The 19,360-nt window shown below is 38.5% G+C and overlaps 1 long non-coding RNA gene across 1 annotated transcript in view; it reads right to left on the bottom strand.

Moving 5' to 3' along the window:
* Positions 1 to 2,298: 2,298 nt before the first annotated feature.
* LOC142353308 (uncharacterized) overlaps positions 2,299 to 19,360 on the bottom strand; it is a 34,024-nt gene continuing 16,962 nt past the window's right edge. Inside the window, exons 2-3 of the long non-coding RNA XR_012761043.1 lie at positions 12,375 to 12,559; positions 2,299 to 2,471 (exon numbers count right to left, since the gene is read on the bottom strand). This is a non-coding gene — a long non-coding RNA (uncharacterized LOC142353308). The remainder of the gene's footprint in view (positions 2,472 to 12,374; positions 12,560 to 19,360) is intronic.

The raw sequence follows: 19,360 nt of genomic DNA on the forward strand, positions 1-19,360 counted from the left end.
CGTTCAGTTTGGTGCTAGGAAATTTGGCCGACAGAGCGTGTAGCCGAAAAGGAAAACCTAATTAACTCACATTTAATCTACAGCACATGGGAGAAGGTCCTGGGTACAGAGGAAAAAAACGTGGAAAAATATGTATCCCCAGTGCATCGAATCCCGGAAACCCTGCCGGGAAACCCGGAAATCTTAGTTTTCCCGGTTAACTTGTCCGGAAACCCGGGAATCTTATTTTTTCCCGGTTGTATTGTCGGGAAACCCGGGAATCTTAGTTGTTACCAGTTATCTTGTCGGGAAACCCGGAAAACAAAATTTTGTCCGATTAAACTTGCAGGAAATCTCGGGAATCTTGAGTTTCTTGGGAAAGTTAGCGGGAAGCACAGGAATATTATTTTTTGGGAGGATAACTTACCGAGAAGCCGGGAAGTTTCAGTATTTAAGTAAACATAGCGGAAAGCACGGCAGAAGCACGGAATGACTATGTTATTTTTTAAACATAAAGTGAAAACAAGTGTGAAAGGCCAAAGACTACTGATTTTACTGGATTGCTTGTAAAACAAAAACTGTAACAGAAACTTGTATACCAGAGACTAGTCGAAGAAAAAAATTCCAAAAACTGTCATTAGCTGCTTTAGCTCAAGTCCAGGGCTCCTTTTTATATCAAAATGAGGTAGATAGTTTTTTTGCCCCATTTATCTGAATATGGGAGTTTTTTGCCAAACCAAAAGCTTCTTCAAAGTATGAAGAGTAAGGCTTTATGTGGCAATTGTTCTCCATTATTGTTTTTGGTCTCAGAATGTGATTTTTACATTGAACGTGCTCGGCAATAAGTTATGCAGTTGTTTGTAAGTTGTGCTAGTTTTCCCTAAAATTTAGCGTCTGCTAATGCTCTATGACAGTATTGAACGTTTATTTAAGTCCAGAAAAAAATGAAATTTTTAATTAAAAAGTTTTCGATAATTCTTACTTTGGTTTTTCGGGTCGTAAGTTGTTAGGTGCGACGAAGTCGGTCGGTTAGGTTACCCGGTGACAAAAAGAGTTTTCCTGAATAAAATTCCTTGTGCTTTTGGTTAGGAATATCGTAACTGTTTGAGATAAAAAAAACACGTCGGGCCATGGGGTACATCTGCTCAAAATCCAAATTTCGATGTTTGCATGTTTGCAAACATTGGAAATTGGTTTTTGAGGAGATGTACACTAACGCCCGCCTTTTTTTGCCACCTACAAACAAAGGGCTATCTAGATCGTTATTTGGCGCTAATAAAAAATTTTTTGCCCAGATTTGGAATAACTTGTCTCAAAAATGAATTTATGTGAAGGCAATAATTTTGCTTAAATTTTTTATATGTCTGTTATGCTTGTGCCATGTGTTTTCCTCCACGGAATCATAATTTTACCGGTTTTCCCGGTAAGACCAGCAGCTCATTCCCGCAAATACTTGCGGGAATTTTAAATTTCCCAGTTTCCCCGGTAAAATCCCGGCCGGTAAATCCCGGAAATACTGGCAGGAATCTTAAATTTCCCGATTTTCGCGGTAAGTTCCCGGCAGAGAAATCCCGGAAATACTGGCGGGAATCTTAAAGTTCCCGAGTTTCCCGGTAAGATCCCACTGGTGAATCCCGGAATCCCCGCCGGGATTTAATTTTTTCCCGGTTTTCCTGTCAGGGTTCTTAAATGTCCCGGATTTCCCGGCGGGAAATGCGGGATCTTGCTCTATCTTGGCACATCTTGAAATTCCCGGTAGTTTTCCCGGTAATATCCCCGGACCTTCCCCGTGTATTTCCCGGATCTTGTCGGGAAAAAAACCGGGATCTTAATAAGATTTCCGGGATCCGACGCACTGGGTCATAAACTTTTTTTTGGTTTTTCTGAGTCTTTCATAAATTGAACGAGCCAAAGTCTTTATCATATCGCTGCATTTTGGTCTGGACGGGTCTCTTTCATAAGCGCTTTTGGACGAGCACATGAACGCGGCGAAAATTTGAACGAGACAAAGTCTAGGATCATAAGCATTATTGGTCTGCCTGGGTATTTTCATAGGCAAAAATGGCCTGGAAGGGTATTTTCATAAGGACTTTTGAACGAGGACCTCAACCTGGGAACCGACACTTCTATGATAATTGATATTATATTCGCCTTATTTTGAAATACCGTCAAATTGGCCAATAACAACTCAAGAATTTATCTACTAACGCCTTTTACGTAAATTTTTGGCCAAATTTTGCTTTTTTCTTGGTCTGCTAAACGCACTGTCGGCCAATAACATCCCTGCTCAGTGGATATTTGCAATGAAAAGAACTGTTTTCATATGTTTATTTGGCATACAGCTACCATTGGTTCCGATTCGATCTTACACTCTGATAAGTACAGAATAAAACGATAGGTGTGAGACTTCGTACAGCTGTAGTTTTGATTTGACTTGCTGTCATCCCAGGTCAAATATAACTCTTTTTTCGTAAGATCGGGCATTTGTTCACCTGAAAAAAAATGGAATAGAAGTCTTCAAATATGTGCTAAAATAACACGAAGGTCGGACGTATTCAGTTTTGAATCGGCCTCAAGAGACTTGCTAGTTTTAAATTCACTCATAACTAGGGTCGCAAAATTAACAACTACTAACAACATTGATAGACAACGTTGAATTTTTTTTGAACGTGACCATTATAGGCCAATCCAAAGTCAACCATGACCAATATCGGTTGATCTAAACTCAACCTTGACTAATATCGTCGACCTAAGGTCGACCATGAAAATTATCCTTGTCATAAAGTCTACCATGACCAATATCTGTCAACCTAAACTCGACCATGGCCAATATCGGTCGCCCTAAAGTCAACCAACCGTAACCATTAAGGTCGACCTAAAGTCTGATCATATCCATTATCGGTCGACCACTGTCTTTTCATACCCGATATTGGCCGACCACGATCTTTTCATAAGTCGACCTCTCAAGATTTATCCGGTGGAAAATATTTTTTATTCAGCGCTTGTCAGCGCATATCTTACAAATTTTTCAGTTTTTCACCACCTATCTCACATAATTTCAACGCATTCCGTACACAATTTCAGCACTTATGTGACATATTTTCAACGCTTTCCGTACAAAATTTTGAGCATTTTCACCACCCATTTTATATAATTTCTACGCTTTTCGTCACAATTTCGGCATTTTCAGCACTTAGCTTATATTTTTTTACCGCTCTTTTAACACCTATATTGAATATTTTCAACGCATTCTGTACTCAATTTGAGCACTTTCAGCGCCTATCTTACATATTTTGTACGCTTCCCGTACACAATCTCAGAATTATATTACATATTTTCAACAAATTCCGTTGACATTTTCAGCACTTATCTTACTTGTTTTGAACGCTTTCCACACACATTTTCAGCACTTAGAGCACTTATCTTACTTGTTTGCAACGCTTTCCATACATAATTTCAGCATTTTCAGCACTTATGAAGCATATTTTCAAAGCTTTCCGCATTCAATTTGTTCACGTTCAGCTATCATAATTCATATATTAAAAGCTTTTATACATAATTTCAGCACTTACCTTGCATAATTTCACCACTCAATTTTCGCAATTTCAAGGCTTTCAGTACCCAATTACTTGAATGTTTGAGCGTAAATCCTTTAAATTAGATGCTGTATTTAAGCAAACTAAGTAAGTAAACTAACTAAGCACTGTAAAAAAGACCTGTTCCTTTTTTGAGAACAGCACGAGTTACCTCACTGTTTGAGCGCAATTTCCGAAGCTTAGATGCCTCGCTAGTTGAGCACATTAAAATAAAAGATTTTCTCTCCAAATACTTGAAGGTTGTATTTTTAAATGACTTGTGCTGAACTTTTAATGTGTCGAAATTATGTAAGCAATGTGTTGAAAGAAGTCTTGAAAGAGTTTATATAAGAAATGAATTCACCTAAAAATGTGGTGAAAGCGGTGAAAATCTATCGTTTTTGAAGTGCTGAAATTATGCAAGAATTGTGCTGAACTTTAGAAGTGTCGATTTTATTTCAGGAATGTGTTGAAAGAAGTGCTGATTTTTTGTAAGAAATTTGCTGAATTTCTGTAACACATGTGCTGAGAGCGGCGAAATTCTTTGTTTTTCTGAAGTGCTAAACTTACGTAAAAATTGTGCTGAACTTTTGAAGTGTTGTATTGCACAATTTTAGTGTCAGTAAAGACAAAATCATTTCAATTATTTATAATGCTGAAAAGCATTCAAGCCCAATGTGTGATCAAATAGCAGAGAATCTTTAAAATTCTCTCCACAGGACCAACAAAACGTAGTCTCGATTATACACACAAAACTCATGACAGAAATCCAAATGTTTCAGCCAGCAGAGAAAACAATGCTATTCCTCTCGATGACGGAACATTGTTTCGCTAACACAGAATGAACAACATATCTCTTGATGAAGAAACAACGATTAGGGGAACCATCCTTAAGCCATCATTTCTACATAACTCCCCACAATAAAAACTCAATGTTCAAAAACAACTTTAACTACAAAATTAAATGTCATTACACTACTACTGCTGGTGTCGCTTCTAAACAGCAAAATAGGCCAGCATTGAGCAAGAATTATTTTTTAAAACTGAAAATTAACAAAATGTCAGAAAGCAAAACTGACTGAATTTTCAAAAAATGTAAAAATTGAGCCTGATAAAACGTCATCCCTATCCATTCTGGTGAAGAGAAACCTTGAGAGGCCAAATGGTTTGCACACGGTTAGAATAATTCCAAAAATTTTGAATTTATGTCAAGAATGCGTCCGAAGATGTGCTGATTTTTTGTAAGAAACGTGTTGAGAATTTGTAAGAAATGTGCTAAAAGCGCTGAACTCGTCGGACAAGAATTTTGTTTCTAGGGCCTTTTCTACGGCGTATCTATTCAGCTCGCTGCCTTTTATGAGCAGTTTTTCAAACCTTTTTTATTCTAAAACAGTGTTCTTAAGTATATTGAAGAGACATCTTCGTTCAAGACAATTCAAAAGGAAATATTATGACAATCGTACACGAGCATCACGATTTTCTGGACAAAATTGAAAGTTTAAAAGCCGCACAAGTCGAATCGTTTTTCTTCTTAGACTCTTTCGAATTTCCAGGCAATCAAATAAACGATAAATGAATCTATTCTTTGAAGTCAAATTAATGCATATTTTCTTTATTTTTGTTCATCGAACCCAGAATTCAGAAACGCTCTTTTGTTACCGTTGGTAATGTGTTGTGCCCGGTCGGCCGTTTTTAAACCAAATTAATTATAAAAGCGTGTTCCAGATTGTGTAATGAATATGCTTTTGGAAAATTGAACAAGGTTTTCGAGCCTCATTTGTTTTTCATTTGGGTCAAAAACCCCCTACTTGTTCCTTTCTTCCAAGAAAATTGTATTAATAATAACTGTTGTTATCCTGGATATAAATTCATCCTGAAAGCCTTGATCCTACTGACAAATGCGTGCAAACGGCATTTTACAACCCGGGTCAAGGTTTGGCGGTGAACTTTCGTAAGAAATGCGGTGAAATGCGGTGAAAAAAGATAATATTCACAGCGTATTTCTTACATCTTTTTGCGGTGAATGCGGTGAATCGCGGTGAATTATTTATTTTCACCGAGTTCTGAGTATTCTTATAAAAATGAATCATCCGCACACGTGTTCGAACCTCTGACCTCCTCTAACCGCATGACTTCAACTGCTTAGTCCACTGCGCCACCTGTCACCAACATCTTTAAAATTTCATTTGATCTTAAATCAGATTGAGTAAACTTTGGAAATCATATGCGGTGAAATTTTGTAAGAAACGCGGTGAATTTTTGTAACAAATGCAGTGAAATGTGGTGAATTTTTTCTTTCACCGCATTCGCCGCTTTCACCGCATTTCTTACATTAATTTGACACAAAAGTCAATGCGGTGATTTTTTGTAAGAAATGAGGTGAAATGCGGTGAAATGTTCATTTTCACCGCATTCACCGCAATCGCCGCATTTCTTACAAAAATTCACCGCATTCACCGCATTTCTTACAAAAATTTACCCAAAAACCTCGACCCGGGAAATGAAAATAGGCGCCGCCATTTTGAAATGATCACTATTCGAATTTTTCATTTTGATCATTCAGTTTCGCTGCTCAGACTGATTTAATTTAGTTAAGTGAAATGTGTAATCTAAATTTGCATCCAATTGTTCGTCATTGTGTACTGAACATACAATCTTCCCTGCTCAGGTAGAAGGCTGTTAGTAATCAGCCATTCTCAGATAGAGGGCAGTTGGTAATTAGCCATATTCAGGTGAAGGGCAGTTGTTAATTAGCCAAACTCATATGGAGGGCAGTTTATAATCAGCCATGACAGACAGAGGGCAGTTGTCAATCGGCTGTGTTCAGATTGAGGGCAGTCCAAAATCATCTCTCTTCAGAGGGAGTGTAGAATGGTTTGGTTGATTCAGTACAGACACAAATGCAGTCAAACACTGGTAATTCAAAGGTTCAGGCCTGTTTGGTAACCCCAATCAATGAAACAGCGCTGAATGTCCCTGGGACCGAGCTCCGGGTTGGGACAACCTTATATTTTACATTTGTCGAATCAAATTTTGACATTTGTCGAATTGAATAGTTTTAACGATAAAATATTGTTTTAAGTACCAGTTTACAGATTTTTTAGCCAAAAGTTTCTATTGAATATAGAACTACAACTAGGTACAATAAGGGGCTGATAACCAATTTTTTGAGGACTGATTAGTCGAAATTGATTGTCAAAATGTTTCAAATAGCGGAAATAATATCTTTGAGCCATTTTTCCAATATAGATTTAACCACAATTTTGAACTTTAACTGATTGGCCATTTGGTGATCCTTTTACTTAATGTCTGATCTCTCAATGATGTACAAAATATCTGCCGCCCCGGGTTGAATTTTTCCGCCCAAAATGATGTAAGAGTGGGGCTGCAATGGGAGGATTTTTTTTAGGAAAATGCAGCTGAAAACTCTTACTTATTTTTGGGCTGCATTTGGCTTCCAAGGGGGTAAAATGGTGTAAGAGTGAGGGGATAAAAGACAAATTAACCCCCCACTCTTACCTCTTTTTTGGTCTGCCAAGGGGGGTAAAACGATGCAAGAGTTTGGGGGTATTTTGTCTTTTACCCCCTCACTCTTACCCCATTTTACTTCCCTTGGAAGCCCAATGCAGCCCAAAAAGATATGAGAGTTTTGAGCTGCATTTTCCTAAAAAATCTTCCCATTGCAGCCCCACTCTTACATCATTTTACCCCCCTTGACAACCCAAATCTTACATCATTTTACCCCCCCCCCCTCTCTGGCAGCCCATCTCTTACATCATTTTCCCCCCTCAATCTTACATTTATTTTAGCCCCCATACCAGAAGACTGCCAGTCTTGAACCCACATCCTCTGTACCCACAGATGCGTCACCTTATCCTCCAGACCATAAAAGCTTGTCCAACTCTTGACGGTCTATATATGTGAATAATACTTGTTAGAATTGCCCCATCTCAACAAATTACGCCCTCACTCTTACTTAGTTTTACCCCCTCAGAACAAATTACCCCCTCACTCTTACACCATTTTACATCCCTTGGCAGCCCAACTCTTACATCAATTTACCCTCTCTGGACAAATTACCCCCTTCCTCTTACACCATTTTACCCCCCTTGGCAGCCCAACTCTTACATCATTTTTACCCCCCTCTGGAAAAATTACAACATCACTCTTGCACCATTTTAGCCCCCCCCTTGGCAGCTCAAATCTTAGCTCATGTTACCCCCTCTGGACAAATTAACCCCTCACTCTTACACCTTTTTACCCCCTTGGCAGCCCAACTCTTACATCATTTTACCCCCTCTAGACAAAATAGAACCTCACTCTTACACCATTTTATCCCCCTTGGCAGCCCAACTATTACATCGTTTTACCACCTCTGAACAAATAACCCCCTCACTCTTACAACATTTTACCCCCTTGGCAGCCCAACTCATACATCAGTTTAAGTTCCCTGGACAATTTAACCCCTCACTCTTACACCATTTTACCCCCCCCCCCCCCCTTGGCAGCTCAAATCTTAGCTCATGTTACCCCCTCTGGACAAATTAACCCCTCACTCTCACAACATTTTACCCCCCTTGGCAGACCAACTCTTGCATCATTTTACCCTCTCTCGACAAATTGCCCCCTCACTCTTACACCATTTTTCCCCCTTGGCAGCCCAATTATTTTATTATTTTACCCTCTCTGGACAAATTACCCCCTCACTCTTACACCCTTTTACCCCCCTTGGCAGCCCAACTCTTACATCATTAAACCCCCTCTGAACAAATTACCCCATCACTCTTACACCATTTTACCCCCTTGGCAGCCCAACTCTTACATCATTTTACCCCCCTCTGGACAAATTACCCCCTCACTCTTACATCAATTTACCCCCATAGACAAATTACCCCCCCCCCAACCTTATATCAAAATGGGAGGATTTTAGGGAGGACAATCGACCTGGGTCTATTTATTACGTCACCCATTTCTAACACTCGTACTGATTTTAGTTAATTTCATTTTTGCTAAAAACAGTCAAAGTGTAATTATTGGAAGGGACTGAAAATATTATTTGCACAATCAATTAGTTTTTTTGTTTTTCTCTATTTCAATTTTGGTTTAAAATGAATGTGTCATGAAAAGCGAATGCTTATTGATTGAGTTATGTATCAATGTCGTTTAGCATATTAATTAGGTGGATAGTGAATATTTGTATTCACAATACTGCAATTTGAAGAAATTGATTTATTTCATCAGGCGTTAAAGGCTAAAATTCCCATTTTGTTGGCATAATTTCCAAATGTTATCGGTTGAATGAGTTAAAAGCCTTTATACATTAAAAGCAACAACTTTTTTATAATCAAGTCTTTTGAGTTTTGATAGTTCAACGTTTTTTCCTAAAACCATACTGATTTTTGCTAGGCTGATTATTTTTGTTACTCAAATTATTAATTCATTTTATTCAAAGTGTTTATGGGATAATCTATCGAGCTCGTGCAGATCAGTTGTTTTAAAATTTGGAATGAAATATGCTCTTCTAACTCTTTTCAAAAAATATTATCTGGTTGAGCTGTTAATAAAACGTTGCATAAGACAACTTACTCAAAGTTTTTTTGCCCCAGATGTTATTGCTGAACATCCAAGAGATTTAAATCTGCCCAAAACTCAAAAATGAAATTCCTTTTTATGATGGTCAGCACTAATGGAACAAAATCGAAAGCTTTTATGCGCTAACCATGGAAATAATTATAGTTTTTTTGGGACCAGAATATTTTTCGATCCGTGCAATACCGATAATAAAGCATGTTTCACAGATCGTTTTTAATAGGTCCTTAAAAACTAGTCAAAAGTCATTTTTGAAACAAGCAATGTTAGGTTTTCTTCTGCTCCAATGTCCGATTTCATTAATTAAAGGCAGCTTTTTAATGTCCCTTTTGGCTGCAAGCGTTAAAATTTGATAAATTTGTAGGATCTTTTCCACTTGTGCCCCCCAACTTAGTGGGTGCATATTATTTGCACCCCTGAGATGCACGTGCCATACTTTTACATGATGATTTACTATGTAATGGCACGTGTTCTGTAACTGGGCGGTGCATAACTTAGTGGGGGGCACAAACGGAAAAGATCCCAATTGTAGGAAGATATTTTTTTCGACACTCAGACCTATAAACTGTTTGTGGTTACCATGTCTTGAATTGAAGTTTTGCATTATGCCAATTTCTTTAGTTTTCCTAGAGACCCATTTCTCAGATAATGAGTAATAGGTTTTTAATATGAGTCATTTTGGTTCCGAGAAAAAGGAGTTTTTTAATGAAGCATATGAATTCAGAGAGCGAATACATATGAGCGAAAATATTCAATATTTCATTAGGGGAAGTCCTGTTCTAAATACTACACCAATTTACTACTTTCATTGTTTTCCAACAATTGTTGGCCGTTTAGGTCTTTTATCTTCGAACATTTTAAATGTTGCTTGTCATTTTCTTGAGAGTAATTTAGACATTTAAAAATATAACTTAAGGTAGCTTTTGCACAGACAAAGTGTGCTTTAAAACAATCATTAGATAAAAAAAATAATCAGTTATACTTTGGCTACGCGAAGTTAGTTTATACGTATTGGAATTTGTTGGTTTTAAACATCTAGATCACGTTGAGCATGTATTTTTTCTTTCTGTTCACGACCTGCTCCAAGTAATTTATGCTGCTGTCACTCAAAAGAATTAATGGATCTTTTCCGTTTGTGCCTCCCAGCTAAGTAAGTGTATATTATTTGCACCTCCAAACGCACGTGTCATATTTTAACATAATGATTTAACATGTAATGTAACGTGCTGTGTAACAGGGTGGAGCATAACGTACTGGGGATTAACGTACTGGGGAGCATAACGTACATAACTTAACTAAGGATCCAGGGTGCAAAAACTTTTACGATCTTGGAACCCCTTCGGTAACTTTTGATGAGATTTTGCATGCGGCCCCGAAATGGCGAGAAAATGATAAGTCTACTAGGTCACATCTCCCAAATGTGCTTGTGAGAAGAGATATTGCCGGTTGGGGGGGTCAAAAACCGACTTTTTGGGAAAAGTCATCCCCGCTCGCATTTTTTTGAAATTTTTTCAACTTTTTTGTTGTCCAGTTCGATGAAGCACATGTAGGAGTGTTATAGCCCGCAGAGAAGTCGGAAGTGACAGAAGTCAAAAATTTTCAAAAAATCGTGATTTTTGACAATTTTTTCATAATTTTTGACTTTTCTCGGAACTGATTGACTTTTGACCTTTGACCTACATGTTAAAAGTTGTCTGCCGTCGAAAATGGGGGTCACAGATGTGTAGTTTTGGAGTAGAGGCACTCTAAACGTGATTTTCGATCAACGTTTTTTTGACGGTTGAGGGGCACAACGGCCCTTTTCATAAGGAGTTTACTGCTAAACTAAAAGAGCTATTGATGTTCAGTAAAGTCCAGTCGGTCATCCAAAGAGTTAGTAATGCACGCGAGTAATAAAAACGAAAAATAAAAGTTTTTGAAAAAATTGAAATTTAATTTTTGAATTTTTGACCTAATTTTTTTGAAAATTTGACCAAAAAACGCTTAAGTCCGAAAAAAATCAAACTTTCGAAAAAGTGATTTTTGATGCCACAAACGTGCTTCTCGGGAGAAAATTACTCCTGGCTGATATTTTTTTTAGCTATTTTAGATATATTTTTTTTCATTATAAGGCAAAATCGGGACTGTCTGAGGGGCTTGTCCCTGACGACAGTCCCCACATTAAACAGAAGGACATGATGATGTTGCCACTTGAAAATTCATTCCGAGCCGGAACGGCTCGGCCAGGTACACTTTGATGATATGACAAAAAGAACGAACTTCGTGCTTTCCTATCTTTAGTTTGATTGAAAAGCATATCAGATTTTTTGTTTTAGAGCAGGCAGTCACCGCAGTTTGGCAAACGCGTGGCACTACCGTGAGCGGCAAACACCTGAATAGTTTGACCGGTTGCCGAGAGGCGAAACTCCTGACAGCTCTAGGTTTTCGTTATGGGAGTCACTAAAGGCGCGGAAAAAAAGAGTAAACAATGTGTAATTACTTCAATTTTTCCTTTTCGTTAACTAGGATTTAAGCGTTTTAATTGAATAAATTGAGATCTTTTTTTGAGTTGCCTAATCGTTCATCAGAGTTGAGTATATGTATATAGATCATGGATTTCTATCAAGGTTAGCAAAGGATATAATGGTTTCTCAAAAGTAGTAAAATGAATACACAAACCCAATATACAAACCCAATGAGTATACTTATAAGTTAAAGGTTTTCATAGCAAATCTAGGTAGAGAACATGTCATTTCATAGCAAATCGAGGTAAAATATGGCGCGTACGAAAGGGGGTGGGGGTGTTGTCAATGCGGCCGCACCCTAATGATTTATTGACGCATGAAAGGAATTTTTCTCGGGTATAATAGTCTAGGATAAGTCTACACCCCAAGAAAGGAGAGCGCTAAGCCATCCTTATCTATAAAAAGAACGTGTATGGACCCGTGAAAAGTCTTTGTATTGAATTTAGTGCTCGACTGTGTAATTTGGGTCACGATTATTCCTTGACTTTTTGCGTCTTTTCATAAAGTCTAGATCTCGACTGTAAAAAATCCGTTTTATATTTAGCAGGTGGAGATAAAAAAAATTAGGGTCTTTCCCATTATACCCCCCCCCACGAAATTATAGCCCCTTATTATAGTATAATTACCATGATTGGGGGGAGGGGGGCTATAGGTTATCTGTTATCTGACCACTAAGCTGGGGGGCGGGGGGGGGGCTACAATTGCGGAGATGAGAAAATCCTTTCACCTGTTGATAAGTACTGCCATGTAGCTTTTTTCATAATTGCTTTTGATGGGTCGCGGAAACTTCCCGGAATTCTCAGCTCGACTTTCCCAACGCCCATCCAGTTCCATCCGAGAGAAACGAGTTCGAAATGGGAACTAACACTAATTATTTGCTGCATTGATTTGGGTTCGAACAAAACAGCGTTGCTGAAAAATAAGATATCCCTTCTTTTGATTGGGGGGGGGGGGGCATTATGGTATGAGTGTTGAGAAACTTTTCTTCATGAGAAACTTGAGAAACTTATCTTCATGAGATAAATTTTATGATTTTGAACCGCTTGTCGCTCGATCGGGGTGTTGTCTCATAAATTGGGGTGAATTTGGGGGGGGGGGGGGGGGGGGGGGTCTTTCCCATTATAGCCCCCCAAATGAAATAATAGCCCCCCATTATGATATAATTAACATATTTCGGGGGGGGGGACTATAGGTTATCTGACGACTAAAATGGGAACTGGGGGGGGGCTGTAATGGGAAGGACCCGTTATGTTTAAAAGAATTATATACCCAAATTGGGTCTTTCTCATTATAGCCCCCTGTGATACATATGATTACATATATATATATCGAAATTTCTATGTGTACTAAATTATCAGTTATCCTCTATTTTAATATTCATATCATACATTTTATAACTAAGATTATGATTTTTAATTATTCACGTATAAATATGTTCCAGCTAGTTTACTAAATTATTTCATATTTTGTTCAGAGTATTTTATTATGAGTAATCATAATATCGATTAGCATTCTGAATTCAAGTTATCGTTGTAAACGCTCTTCAATTATCAGAGACAAATTCTAGATTGGATTCGCACTGCGATTCCACTAAGTAAAAGTAATAATTTCCGCGTAAATTCGGATTCGCTCCGCGATTCCATCATAATTCTAAGATAACGTATTCGTAACGCTAAAACAATTCTGATTGCTAACCTCAGCTATAAAATGGCGCAGTCAGCATTAAAGGACAGCGGCAAGTCTCCACTCGGAATTCAACCCTTCTGGGAAAAGGCAATTCTAGAGCCCCCACTTCGATGGGAATACTGGAGGACGCAACTCAAACCCGCAATTCTTGCTCGTGAAGGCATTGTAGTGGACATTCTCTTGGCCGACCCTCCAGAGCATGTCATTTTGCCCCCTGAACCGGCATATGAAGATGCAGTCGAAAACCCTACAGCACAATCCGAACGAGATCAACGCACTCGTAACGAACAGGCAAAGACTGCGTGGAAAAATCACTGCCAACGTGTTGCGGTGGTAGGCATTCTATGCGGAGATAAACCATGGCAACTTTGTGATCGAAAAGCATCTTCATTGATGTACTTGAGTTTGGGAACGGAAGGGCGTCGAGTATTCAACTCTAAGAACTCGACTGTTAATCTTGACGAAATCTCAACAAGAAATCTTTGGGATGTCCTGAATAAAACATTTATTCAAATCCATAATATAACTTTCGACCGATATCTCTTTCTTACACGGAAACAGCAAAAGGGGGTACCGATTGAGAAATTCTACGGTCACCTTAAAGAACTATCCTAGAATTGTGATCTAGGTGAAAAAGGGGATACAATTATCGGAGACGTTTTCATCGCAAATATGCAAAACTAAGACATCCACAAAGAACTTCTCAAAGAAACGGTAGAACCAGATAAAGCCTTAGCAATAGCAATCAACATTGAAATGGGTACTCTTAATCAACTTAAAATGAACGCAAACAAAACTGAACTCAATTCAACGGTTAATCAAGTACAACGGATGTGCATCGCGAATGCTACCCCTTTTTCTACTATGAATACCACTGCACGGAAAAAGCCCACAACCTTTCACTTCTGTGGAATGAGTTGGACTCCAGAACACTGCAATAGATGTCCAGCACGTGGAAAGAAATGCAACAACTGCGGTATTGAAAACCACTTCGCAAAGATCTGTCGAAAACCTAAAGATCCCAACTCTTACCCAAAAGCGAAGCCAAAAGTTAATAATGTTGAAAAAGATGATCAAAATGAAGATGTTAATCAAATCTTGGCTGATTTTGATCCTGATTTGGAATCAAATTACTCATCGGATGAAGATAATTGTGTAGCTTCAGTGTCTTCGGCAGACTCTACAACTTCTGTAGAAGCAATCAATCTCCCTGTAGTGTTCGGAAACACAGCAACAAACGTTCTGGTGGATTCGGGTAGTGTATGTACAATAATAAATGAGTCATTGACAGATTCAATCATTTCCCAAGATCTAAATTCGAAGTGGATACGCGAAGCGAATCCCAAACAATTGAAAACTTTCTCTAACGAGCCCGTTCAAACGCTAGGCATCCTCCAAACGTCAATTCGAAGCAACAATTGGTACGCGAATCCCATAGAAATTCAAGTAGTGACGGATGGTCATAGTCCTCTATTGGTTAGAGATCTATTTACTGCTCTCGGTCTTTCTATCCAACAATCTAATAATCAAAAGACAGTTAATCAGGTAGATCAAGAATACTGCCCAATCAAAAAGCAAATCGCAACTGATTTTCCCGACCTAATCTCCCGAATTGGTAAGTCCAAAGTACATATAGTTCGTTCAAAATGTCATCGGAATTATACCCCATCACACCAAAAAGGTCGTCGTGTCCCTATAAATTTATCAGATAAAGTATCTGATGAATTGCAAAAACTTTCAGAACAAGGACATATCGAGAAATTACAGGAATGCTCTGATAAGAACTTTGTTTCTACAATTGTAATCACAGTTAAAAAAGACCAGTCAGTAAAGCTAGCCCTTGATTCTATAGTTCTGAACCAGGCTAGCCATAAAAATAAGTATCGAATGCCAAACATAGATAGTCTTACTGATTCGATTTCACTAAATATTAAGGATTCTAATCATGGTGATAATGTTTATTTTTCGACGATTGATTTAAAATATGCATATAGTCAACTAAACTTGCATCCGGATACCGCACGTCCTTGCAATTTCAATATTATTTGTGGCGACGCAACAGGTACGTATCGCTTTAAAACGGGATTTTATGGTCTTACGGATAAGCCAGCAGAATTCCAGAAAGCGATGGACTCTACACTAGTTCACTAGTGGTTTGTCTAATACCTAATGTTTTCTCCATGACATAATTGTAGTTAGCAAAAGCACTAAGGAATTGCTCCTCAAGTACGTTTACAAATGTTTGCAGAAACTCGATGCCGATAATCTCAGAATTAATTTAAGCAAATGTCACTTCGCAAAACACCAGAAAAATTGGCTTGGCTTCACATTTTCGCAAAATGGCGTTAAACCTATAGAAATAAAAACCGCAGCAATTGCAGAAATTAAAGCTCCTAAAACATTAAAACAATTACGATCATTCTTAGGCAGTGTTCATCATTTAATCAAATTTAGAACCAATCTTGCTAAAATCAGTCACCCTCTCCGACCCCTATTAAAGAAAAGTGAAAAATTCGTTTGTACTGATATTCACCAAAAACATTTCGAGTATAATAAAACCGTAATCACAAGCGCTACAGAAAATACTCATTTTAACCCAACATTGGAAACGCGAATCAAATGCGATGAATCTCGCCAAGGATTAGGCGCTGCGCTTGAGCTATTGGATTGTGACGGGTGGAAAACGGTAGCTTTTGCTTCTCGCTTTCTTAATAATAATAAAGAACGTTACAGTATAAATGAACTCGAATTGCTTGGTGTGGTTTGGGCTATCAAATATTTTAAATATTATCTTTTTGGAAAAAATTTCACAGTCCTGACAGATCATAGAGCACTCTTTTCGGTTCTAATATCTCATTGTTCAAATAAATATTATAATAGCCGATTAAAACGATGGATTGATCGTTTGTTATCTTTCGACTTTAATATAGACATATTCCCGGCACTAGAATGGGTTTAGTTGATTACTTTTCGCGCCAACCAAATCAAAGAGCAAAAAGCATCACTCAATATGATGATGAATTCATGGCGACGAATTCATTAGCAACAATTTCCCGCATTCGCGACGCAATTACATTTTTTTTCTGTCACCCACATAAAATTCCTTTCCATAAGCGGCACACTACAAAAATACAAGTAAACAAGCCGCGCGTCCATTATTGCAAACCTGCTAAAAGTAGCACGTAAATACTTCAAATGCCTCAAATAACTCATTCACTACCCGAGCAACAGTAAACAATTACAATTCTAAATTCACTTCTGCTTTTAATTGCCAAGCAAATCACTTGCTTCAAATTAATACTGCACCCGCAGCGCAAATCCACTCGCAAAATTTAAACTGTAATTCAACCGCAAATTCAGATTGGAAAATACACCACATAACAATGTCCACAAATGAGTCACCACAAAATAGCCCCACAGCATCCCCGCAAAGTCCCCGAGTGACGTTTCGTACTCATTCAACTCCTATAGCAACTACTAGTACGAGCCACAGTAACACCCAGGCCTCATCGCCACCCGAAAATCATGATATCGAACTTTCTCGGGAGGAGATTTTCGAAAACAATCTCAATCAGTTGTTTACCAAGTCCTTCCTTGCAGTCCTCACTAGCAAGGATGCGGTGTTGAAAGAGATCTGAGATTGCGTCATTCAAGACGACGAGGCTCGATGTAAGGAAGTCAGTCCTTATGTCCACTCCTTCTGGAAAGACCTCCATGTAAAGTCTGGCTGCCTGTGTGTCGACCAACGCGTCGCCATACCCAACTCCATCAAGGAAGCTGTATTGGAATCAATACACAAGACACACCCCGGTAGTTGGGGAATGATTTCCCTTTCCCAATATGCATGGTGGCCATACATGTACAGGGAAATTTAGGCCAAAACTTCAGATTGTGTTCCGTGTACGGATATTGGTAAGAACCTCAAACCTATTATCCCAAAATCTGAATGGTATTCACATAAGGCTTGTCAAGAACTTAATGATGAAATTCAGATTGACTTTGGGGGTCCGATACTAAACGATCAAAATAAAGATATATATTTCCTAAGACGTATCGACCGTTAATCAAAGTATCCGACAGTTCAAATTTTTGAAAAATCTAATGGCGCAAATGTAGTGAAATTTTTTCGACACTATGCATATACTCACGGTAATCCACGAACCATACGCTTAGATCAAGCAACTTGTCTAGTTGGTAAACAAGTTACAAATTACCGTAATGAAAACAATATTAACATTATTGATGCTCCGGTCGGCGATCAAAGAGCTATTGGATTAGTGGAGCGAATGATCCAAACAATGAAACGCCGTTTATCTTGTATGAAAGCTGAAAATAAAGACACATTCTCAACGTCCAAAGCCATTAAACAAATAGTCTCCGTTTTACGTTTAACATGGCAGAAAACTACAAAGATAACACCGTTTGAAGCTCATTTCGGTAGTCCTGCAAATACTCCTTTACGGAATATTAGTACTAATCCGTCAAGTTTAAATCTAAGTTATGAAAAAATCAATAATCACTATTTAGATGCTGATACAGTTCCCGCCGACGAATTCTTGGACGAAGCTAGATGGATTAACCGGAACAGAAGTGACACTGAGATTGAAAAGAATATGTGTCAGGCATCACTAGACGCGGGCTCTCGTTATCGAGATTCAGATGATAAGGAACCCCGGTTCATTACCCACCCAAAGCTCACAGACCCCATTCCCCGGACAGAAAAATCGCTCAGCGTCAAATTAGTTCGGAAGCTCCCGAACAAAAAGAGAGCGAGGAGACAACTCGCTGGTCTCTATGAGGTCCTTAAACCAGGATCATTCGTGACGAAATCATCGCCCACAACGACAATAATTAATGAACCTGGGCAATCTCCATTAAAAGTTCGGGATAGCGGTTTAGCCAAGTTTGGAACAAAAGCGGAGCGATCAACCAATCTATGGATGTATGCGCAACGACGACCCGCGCCATATGAACAGACGACGGAAACAAAGATCGCGAGACACAGTAATGATTTGAAAAGACAGAAGAGGGGAGAGATAAAGATTCTCCACCGTCAACGCGATACCACTTCTGTAGTCTCTTCAGTAAATTCGATTGTTTCACGCGCCCTGACAGTCTGTAAACCAGTTAAGCCTCACATTAAATGTCATCGTAACACAAATTTAAATGAGCCAAGCGATACTGCAATGACTTCTACACAACCATTAATTTCAATTGTACCTGCTCCGGCGGCGCCTAATGCACGAGATCATCAGGAACCATCCATGTCTTCCACTTCGCAAGATCAAACTGAAGGTCGTAAAAGAAGACGGACCCAATTTTACGGCTTCACAGACGCGGATATCTCCCCAACAAGTTCTTTGGCTTCAACTAGTTCGGCAAAACCAAATAAACGCATAACCAAAAAGGAAAAGAAAAGTGAAAATTCTGTAGTAGCGCTAATTTAGGACGCCGAGCACTCAAGAGTCCCATCACCACCACGGCCGGATATTCGAATCGGACAGACTTCACCATCAGATCCCCGAATCAGGTACTACGAATATGAGCAGGAACGTGAGTTATCAGTCTTGGACGCTGAAAATGAAATTTAGTTGAAACAATTAAAACTTTGCAAACTCCATCATCTTAATTCTTTTATGTATTCGCCCTGCGAATCCAATTTTAAATGTGTACGTTAAACTTAATTTATTTCATTTGTTACTCAATTTATAATTTCAATTTGTTCCTGTATTCGCTCTGCGAATCCACTTTCTAATGTGTGTGCATTTAATTTATTTACTCCAATTTGGTTCTTTTGCATGTTATAATTATACACTGTATTCGTTCTGCGAATCCAATTTTAATTGGATTTCATTATTTAATGTGCTGTAATTGCCCTTCAAGTTTATCAATATGATAATCACTGTATACTTGATATTTGTGCCAATATGTTTTTCCCGCTTACATATGCTTCACATATACATAAACATCAGTCATTTGTTCATTCAATTTAACATTTGCGTCACCTTTCCATTCATTGTTTCTGTT

The sequence above is a fragment of the Convolutriloba macropyga genome, chromosome 14, assembly GCF_964194025.1.
Source record: "Convolutriloba macropyga chromosome 14, txConMacr16.3, whole genome shotgun sequence".
In the NCBI taxonomy this organism is placed as follows: domain Eukaryota; kingdom Metazoa; phylum Xenacoelomorpha; order Acoela; family Convolutidae; genus Convolutriloba; species Convolutriloba macropyga.